The 7,470-nt window shown below is 40.6% G+C and overlaps 1 protein-coding gene across 1 annotated transcript in view; it reads right to left on the bottom strand.

Moving 5' to 3' along the window:
* The window catches only part of ALPK2 (alpha kinase 2), a 102,863-nt gene extending 100,522 nt beyond the window's left edge, over positions 1 to 2,341 (bottom strand). Inside the window, exon 1 of the mRNA XM_006087184.3 lies at positions 2,171 to 2,341. The gene's annotated coding sequence lies outside the window, so the exon portion shown is untranslated. The remainder of the gene's footprint in view (positions 1 to 2,170) is intronic.
* Between the last annotated feature and the right edge of the window lie 5,129 nt (positions 2,342 to 7,470).

Raw genomic sequence — 7,470 nt, forward strand, 5'->3', positions numbered from 1 at the left:
TGCTAAGCGAAATGAGCCAGTCAGAAACAGACAAGTATCACATGATCTCATTTATCACATGTGGAATCTAGTGAACAAAATAAACTGACAAACCAAAAGATCCAGAGACATAGAAGCATACAACAGACTGCTGAATCTCAGAGGAAAGGGGGTGAGGGAGCAGAAAGGGATTAACCAATGAACTTATTTGCACATATGCATAGCCCATGGACAGATAATAGTGTGGGAAAGGCCTGGGGAGGGGAAGGGATCAAGGTGGAGGAGTTCAAAGGGAGAAAAAAGAGACATTTGTAATACTTTCAACAATAAAGATAAATTTTTAAAAAAAGAACTAGCCTTTGGAAAAACTACAATGTGACAGATATTGTAGAGGTGTTTACTCAGCTAATCCCCCATCACCCCCTGTGAACGTAGATATTGTTATCTTCCTTTTACAGAGGAGAACACTGGAGTTCAGACAGGCTGAGAAATTGGTCTAGAGTCAGAGTTTGCTTCCAACTGTGGCCCCAGAGCCTGGGATTTATTCCTCCACACCACCAGCTTCTCTCCCTCTCCACCCAGATTAGGATACTCATGACATCCTCCTTGCATAGAATGATACCTACAGGTAAGTGTGCATGAGGCAGTTAAAAAGGAATTAAAAGTGGGGGAGGGGTGATCTTTACAGATGATGAAAATAGGAATTCCACTGTACCTAAAAATCTTCCCCAAACTGTGATCGGATGTTTTGGAAAAACTTCAAAAGGGCAATGTAATTTGGAAGCTAAAATGCATTTAGTTTGGTCCTGGGCAGGTAGCTCAGTTGGTTGGAGCGTCATCCTGCACACCAAAAAGTGGTGGGTTTGATTCCCAGTCAGGGCACATATCTAAGTTTCTGGTTAAATCCCTGGTCAGGGCTTGCACAGAGGCAACCAATGGATGTTTCTCTCTCACATCAATGTTTCTCTTTCTCTCTTCCTTCCTCTCTCTAAACATATCCTCATATAAGGATTTACAAATTAAAAACCTTTCAAATACATTTATTTGTTTTAAATCTGGATTTCCAAGATCTGAATGTGTTTACTGACCACGGGTGACTTTTAATGCAGGACCTGTCAATTTGTCGCTTCAGAAGGTGGCCTACAAGGCCCTGGGTTTCAGCCCAGAAGCCTCACAGCAAAGACATGCATTCGGTTTTCCCTTAGCTGGGGGGCTGTTATAAAACATCTCTTCCCATTCCTGGCTAATTCATCTTAAAAACTGAAGCCAACCTTTACTCAAGGAAAAGGTGTGGAAAGAAAATAATTAGAGCAGAAACAGCTCTAAATGCTGGTCTTGCTTTTATCTATTTTTAAATGATTGCTCGACGTCTGTAACTGACACCCTTAATCAGTGGTTTTAAAGCTTGGATGTGTTCATCAACGTGTAACGTGACCGTGGTGCTATTTTACCGGTGGCTTTTTCTGGTTGACTTTTTGTCTTAAATTTTTTTTTAAAGATCAATGTAACAACTCGAGTACCACGTCATGCCTCTAGTTAACAATACTGCACTGTACACTTAACACTGTATTCAGAGCAAAGACCTCATGTTAAGTGGTCTCACTATAATTTAAAAAGAAAAATAAAAAAAGAGCTATTTTAATGCCTGGATGGAAGTTGATAGCAGCCATTTTGAAATGCCCAGTAGCTTCTCAGTAACGTGACTCCTCTGTGTCCACTCAGAACGCGGCGTTTCCAATCATCATGATCACCCAGGAAAAAGGAATAACCTTTGACTAAAACACCCAAATATTCCAGGCAGAGGTATCTGGGGTCTGAGTTCATGTGCCTGTGCAAAGCCTTTACAAATCGCTCCTGTGAGTCTTCCTATATGTTTGTTTTGCTAAGTTTTGGTTGACATTTTTCTAAATGTCTTGATAGCCATGATGTGAAAGAATCTTTTAAAACTATTGTCAAGCCAAAATAAGCAGACATTAAAAAGTCATAATTTCCCAACAGGAACCTAAACCGAAAGTGAACCTTTGGCTACTTAAAAACCCTAGAGACCCACACATGCCACCCAGCCCTTACTTCACTTTGTTCTATTTCACAAGGACACAGTCTGCTCTGTTCCCTGTTGTAGAAAATGTAAACGACTGCATATTGAAAGCACTGCTGTTCCTTATATAAAAGCCAAAGTCTAGATACTTACTTTTCAATACTTTTTGTCCCAGAGACGTGATAGGAGAGCTGGCTCGGCAGTGGGCTCCCCGGGCTGCGTGGGAGGCATTGATTGGGCGTCCCTGTTCCTGGGCCTGGGGATTCAGAGGAGCTACGGGGCTCAGGGTCTTGTCCACGATCGGGTCAAAGCACAGTTGGGTCTGTTTCCAGAAAAGCTCCTCTCTTCCTAAGAGGGAGAATTCCGTGCCCAGGGAAGTTCTGGAAGGAGAGCATTTTTCCCTGCCCTCGAATGAACTAGGTCATTGCTGAAGCTGGAGAATGTTTTTTAGCATCACTGTGATGAAACTTGAGGGCTGTTCCTGCAGTAGGTGCGACACTTGTTGTTGACGCCGGGGAGGCCCTGGCACCGGGGCCCAGCGAGCTGATGAAACACAGACGAGCTGTCACTGATGTCTCGGGAGACCGAGCAGTGCTCTGCAGAGGCCATGAGGGACCTCAGGGTTAGTGGCTGGCCTCTCAGAAAAGCAGAATCTCGCTGCCTGATAAAGTGATTAAGGCCGGAGTAACACCAGCAATCCTATCAAGGGTATCAGGCATCTGAAGTGCGCATAGGAAACCCGAGGGGGGGTGGGGAGGGAGGTGCAAACAAGAGTCATATGTTGTTCATTTAGAACTGGTATTACCGTCGTTCTCTGAAGTTCTCTGAAAAAAGCAGAAGCCACAGCAAGGCAGGATCCACCCTCCTCCCCCCTCCTCCCCCAGCAGTCCTCCCCCCCACCCCACCCCACCCTCCACACACATTCTCTCTCTTCCTATTATAACCACAGTAGTAAGAAGAGAATAGAGCAAGAGCAGAAATCCATAGAAGAAATACCATGAGCCCTGTTCCTTCAAATTGTCAGGAAGTGTTCCTGTTGGCAAAGTAGATTTTGTAACGTGGGCATTTCTGTTACTCAGTTTTGTCCAAATCCAAGAAAGAACACAGAAAATCCAGAAGTAGTATTCTGTCACTACTTTGCCTCTCTACAAATGTGTTTCAACCTACCGCACCTGGAAACTGACAGCTTAGAAAGAAACCTCTTATGGAACTCGGGGCGAGGGCTAAAATTAGCAGCTCTGAGTGGGTGACCTTGAAAGGGACACAGCTGTAACTATTCACTCCGTCCTGAGCACTACAATCCTCAAAAGCACATTATTTTTCCACAGCCCAGTGTATGCATCGCTGACACTTGATAGAATAAAATGTTTCACGAGACAAAAAAGCATCAAAAGCTGAATAGCAACAAGGGTATGGTTGGTATGATCTGTTTTTCAATTTTATCTTCACATGAGAAGAAAGGTATGGAAAGCTGAGAGACTAAAGTAACGACTGCCTCTTTGGGGACACATCTCTGAGATGCAACAGAATGCAGAAATGACTGGATCTTGGGGACTAGGGCGAACAGTTGGTTTTATTTAAAGCTGGAGCCTCTTCAGAGATCTTTTTTTTTCATGTAGTTTTATTGATTTCAGAGAGGAAGGGATAGGGAGGGAGAGAGAGAGAGAGAGAGAGAGAGAGAGAGAGAGAGAGAGAGAGAGAGAGACATACATCAATGATGAGAGAGAATCATTGATTGGCTGCCTCCTGCACGCCCCCTCACTGGGGATCGAACCTGCAACCTGGGCATGTGCCCTTGACTGGAATCGAACCCAGGACCCTTCAGTCCACAGGCCGATGCTCTATCCACTGAGCCAAACCAGCTAGGGCCAGAGATCTTTCCAGATAAGAGGAGATAACTTTACGTTGAGAGTGAAGAGAGAAGGAAGGTGAGATGATAAAACATAAAAATATATGGCACCGCAGCAGGATAGGATACAGACACAAGGGAATGGACATCCACCGCAGTGATGAACGTGAGGCGCTCTGGAGTGAGGCGCTCCCTGGCAGTGCCTACATAGAAAAGTGGACACTCAATATGAAACTTCATTTTGTTCTGCTCAAACAACTTGAAAAACAAACTCCCTCCACTCCTAGCATACATCTCCTTGTAAAATAAAGCTAAGGAGAGAGGAATTTTTATATACACAAAATGGATTTGCCTGTATTTGTTTTATTATTCATGTCATTAGTCTGCAGTCATAGAATTTCTGTTTTAATTTTAGGTTTAGGGGAGCAGGAATGGAAGAGAAGCAGAAACCTTAGGATTAAACTCAATTAGGCCACGATGCTGTTCTGAATTTTCTGTGATTATTGGAAGGAGAGGATAGAAGGAGATAGAAGGGGAGACACTGAAGAGAGAAAGGAGACGTATATTTGTGCCCCTCTAGTAGCACTAAAAAACCAAAAAAACACGAGTTTGTGATTAAAAGTAAAGACCTAAAAATGTTTAGCATCATTCCCAGTAAGTAGTATGAAATACATGTTTAAGCAATCTCTTTTTCTGAAGCTATAGGAGAAGAAAGAAAAAAACCTTCATTTGTGCAGAGTTGGAAATGTATGTTTGTATCAGATGTTTTTTAATTGCTTCTCTAGAGAGGCATTTGGGCTTTATTTTCTTGGCCTCTCGAATGAATGGGTGCCGCTCCATCCACAGGCCACTCCAGCTTGCAAAGGACTGGCATCTTCATCAGTCCCCGGTTAATCGGAATATTCAAAGCAGATTCATTAGGTTCTTCAGCTGCTCTTTGCTTCCAAAACTTGGGTTTGTTTCGGTACATGAGGAGTTTATCTGCTCATTTTATTCCTCTTGGCAGAGAAGGTCCTCGAACATTCGTGTTTAATGGCACGAGTGATAAATGCCCTTCCCAGTAGAGCACATTCTTGGCTGAGATTGGGTACCAATCACATGTCAGGTCAGATCAGATTTTCTGCCAGGATCCCTGGGCCAAGCTGGAACTGGGCAAGTCTCTCCCGCTTCGGGGAGCAGTCAACGTTTCGGGAGGGTCTCCCAGCATCGACTCCCTCTCCCTCTCTCAACAATTCATCCCCACCCAGGGTCCTGGGGTTCTCATGTTTTTTGCACTATGTGTGGTACCTGGCTCACTGGACATGATCTGACTTAGGCATCTATAACCTTCATTCAGTTCCCTGTACTTTAAAGGGCTGCCAGTCACTCAGGTAGGTCGACTCAACAGGCACATTTTGGCCTCAAGTACAGTGGCAAAAAATAGATATTAATGTAAATAAGATTATTACTTATAAATAAGATTATTAAATAAGAACATTACATACTCATTACTGAAAGTGTTTAATATTTTGATTTAAAATTTTTTTAAATCCCCCACCATGCATAGCTAAATTAGTGTAAATTAATGTTCTTTCGTGGTGCTTTTCATCCCAGGTAACAGATTTCTATAAAGTTTTTCATGAGATCATGAAGTTTTTAAATATTTTCAAAATAACAATTACAATTTTAATTTTGTCAGAGGAATTTTTCCAAACATAGGAATGTTGTTTGGAATTTGGATTTCCCTCCATGGTATCAAAACTATAAATGGTATTTAGGTTCACAGCGCACTGTATAGAAGTATTTAATCCCACATGTTCCTGAGGTGCCGTATTTCAGCTCCCTACAACTACAAGTGTCAAAACCAGGTTAAAATCCAACTTAACTACATAGGACAGGCTAAATACCTGGAGAGAAAAATCCAAACATCCATGATAAAATTCTGCTAGTTTATTCAGTTTCATGAACACACACACACACACACACACACACACCATTACAACTTTCAGAATAGAAGCAAAATTCCTATTTTCACAAGTCAAATTAACTAGTTGAACAGTGTATGGATATTTAAATTTTTTTAAGATCTGTATGTATTCTATATGTTGTCTTTTTATAAAAGTCTCTTTTCTAAGGCTTTTCTTCTGATTGAAGTATGGGGAAGGCCTGGGGTGGGGTGGAGGGAGGCAAAAAGGGAGAAAATGGGAGACATCTGCAATACTTTCAACAATACAAATTTTTTTTAAAAAGAATGATCAAGGATCACAGTAGGAAACTGAATGCAAAAAAGCAATGCACACTTATTACTGAATATTACATACTCGTTACTGAAAATGTTTAATATTTTGATTTAAAATTTTTTAAATCTCCCACCATGCATAGCTAGCCACCATTTGGGTATATTTCTTTCTATTTTCCCTTTGTGCATGCTGATACATACACTTTTCTTAGAAAGTCTCCATACTGGCCTGTCATTTGACTGTGTTATACTTTATGTGACCAGTGTTCTGTCAGATATTTGGGTTGCTTACATATTTTGTTTTTATAAATAATGATGTGCAAAACAGTCTTGTAAATAAATATTTGGGCACGTTGCTCTCGTCTAAGGACAGGATGTTAAAGTGGCATTAGTGGGTAAAAGGTTATGAATATTTTAAGGTTTTGAAGTAATTGCCAAACAAAACTCTAGCGGCTGTACTGCGTTGTGTGTCCACCAGCAGGTGTGAGCCCGCCCACCTCACTGAGAGTAACTTGGCACTGAGCGCTGTCACCTAAAATGCTCTTGCCACCTTGAGAAGCAAAATTGGCATTTTAATGCACATTTCTTTGATTACTATTGAGGTTAAATATTTTATAAGTTCATTGGCCCTTTTGCTTTTATGAGTCATTTTTCAATTTTGGGGGTCCATTTTGCTATTTGAGTGACTTCCTTTTGCACATGTGAAAGCATTTCATATATAATTGGCTGCAAATAGGTTCTATCTTTCAGTTTGTGGTTTGCCCTTTTATTTGTGAAGTTTTGAAATATAGTAATTTATGAATTTTTATTTAATAAAAACTCTCGAGGGGTGAAGGGGAAGTTGTTGTTTCTTGGGTACAGAGTTTCAGTTTTACAAGATGAAAAAGTTTTGGAGATCTGTTCACAACGATGTGTATATACTTAACATTACTGGACTGTACAGTTAAGAATAGTTAACATGGTAATTTTATGTTAATTTTACTACAATTTAAAAATTAAAGAAATTTAAATAAATGGAGAGACATTCATGTTTTGGGGTTGGAAGACTCAGCATTGTCAAGTGGCAATTATCCCCAAATTGATCTATATATGCAACACAATCCCTATCAAAATCCCAACAGAGTTTTTGTAAAAATTAACAAGCTGGTCCTATAATTCATATGAAAATGCAACGGATTTAGAATAGTCAAAACAATTTTGAAAAAGGACAAAATTGTTGAAAGACTTATATTACCTGATTTTAAAACTTAATAAAAAGCCACAATAATAAAACAGTGAGATATTGGCACACTGTCATATGCTGGAATAGTCTATCTAAATGTATCAGAATTGAGAATCCAGAACTACACCCTTACATTTATGTCATTTTGTATTGAGATATGTCAA

Source organism: Myotis lucifugus, unplaced genomic scaffold, assembly GCF_000147115.1.
Source record: "Myotis lucifugus unplaced genomic scaffold, Myoluc2.0 scaffold_36, whole genome shotgun sequence".
Classification (NCBI taxonomy): Eukaryota; Metazoa; Chordata; class Mammalia; order Chiroptera; family Vespertilionidae; genus Myotis; species Myotis lucifugus.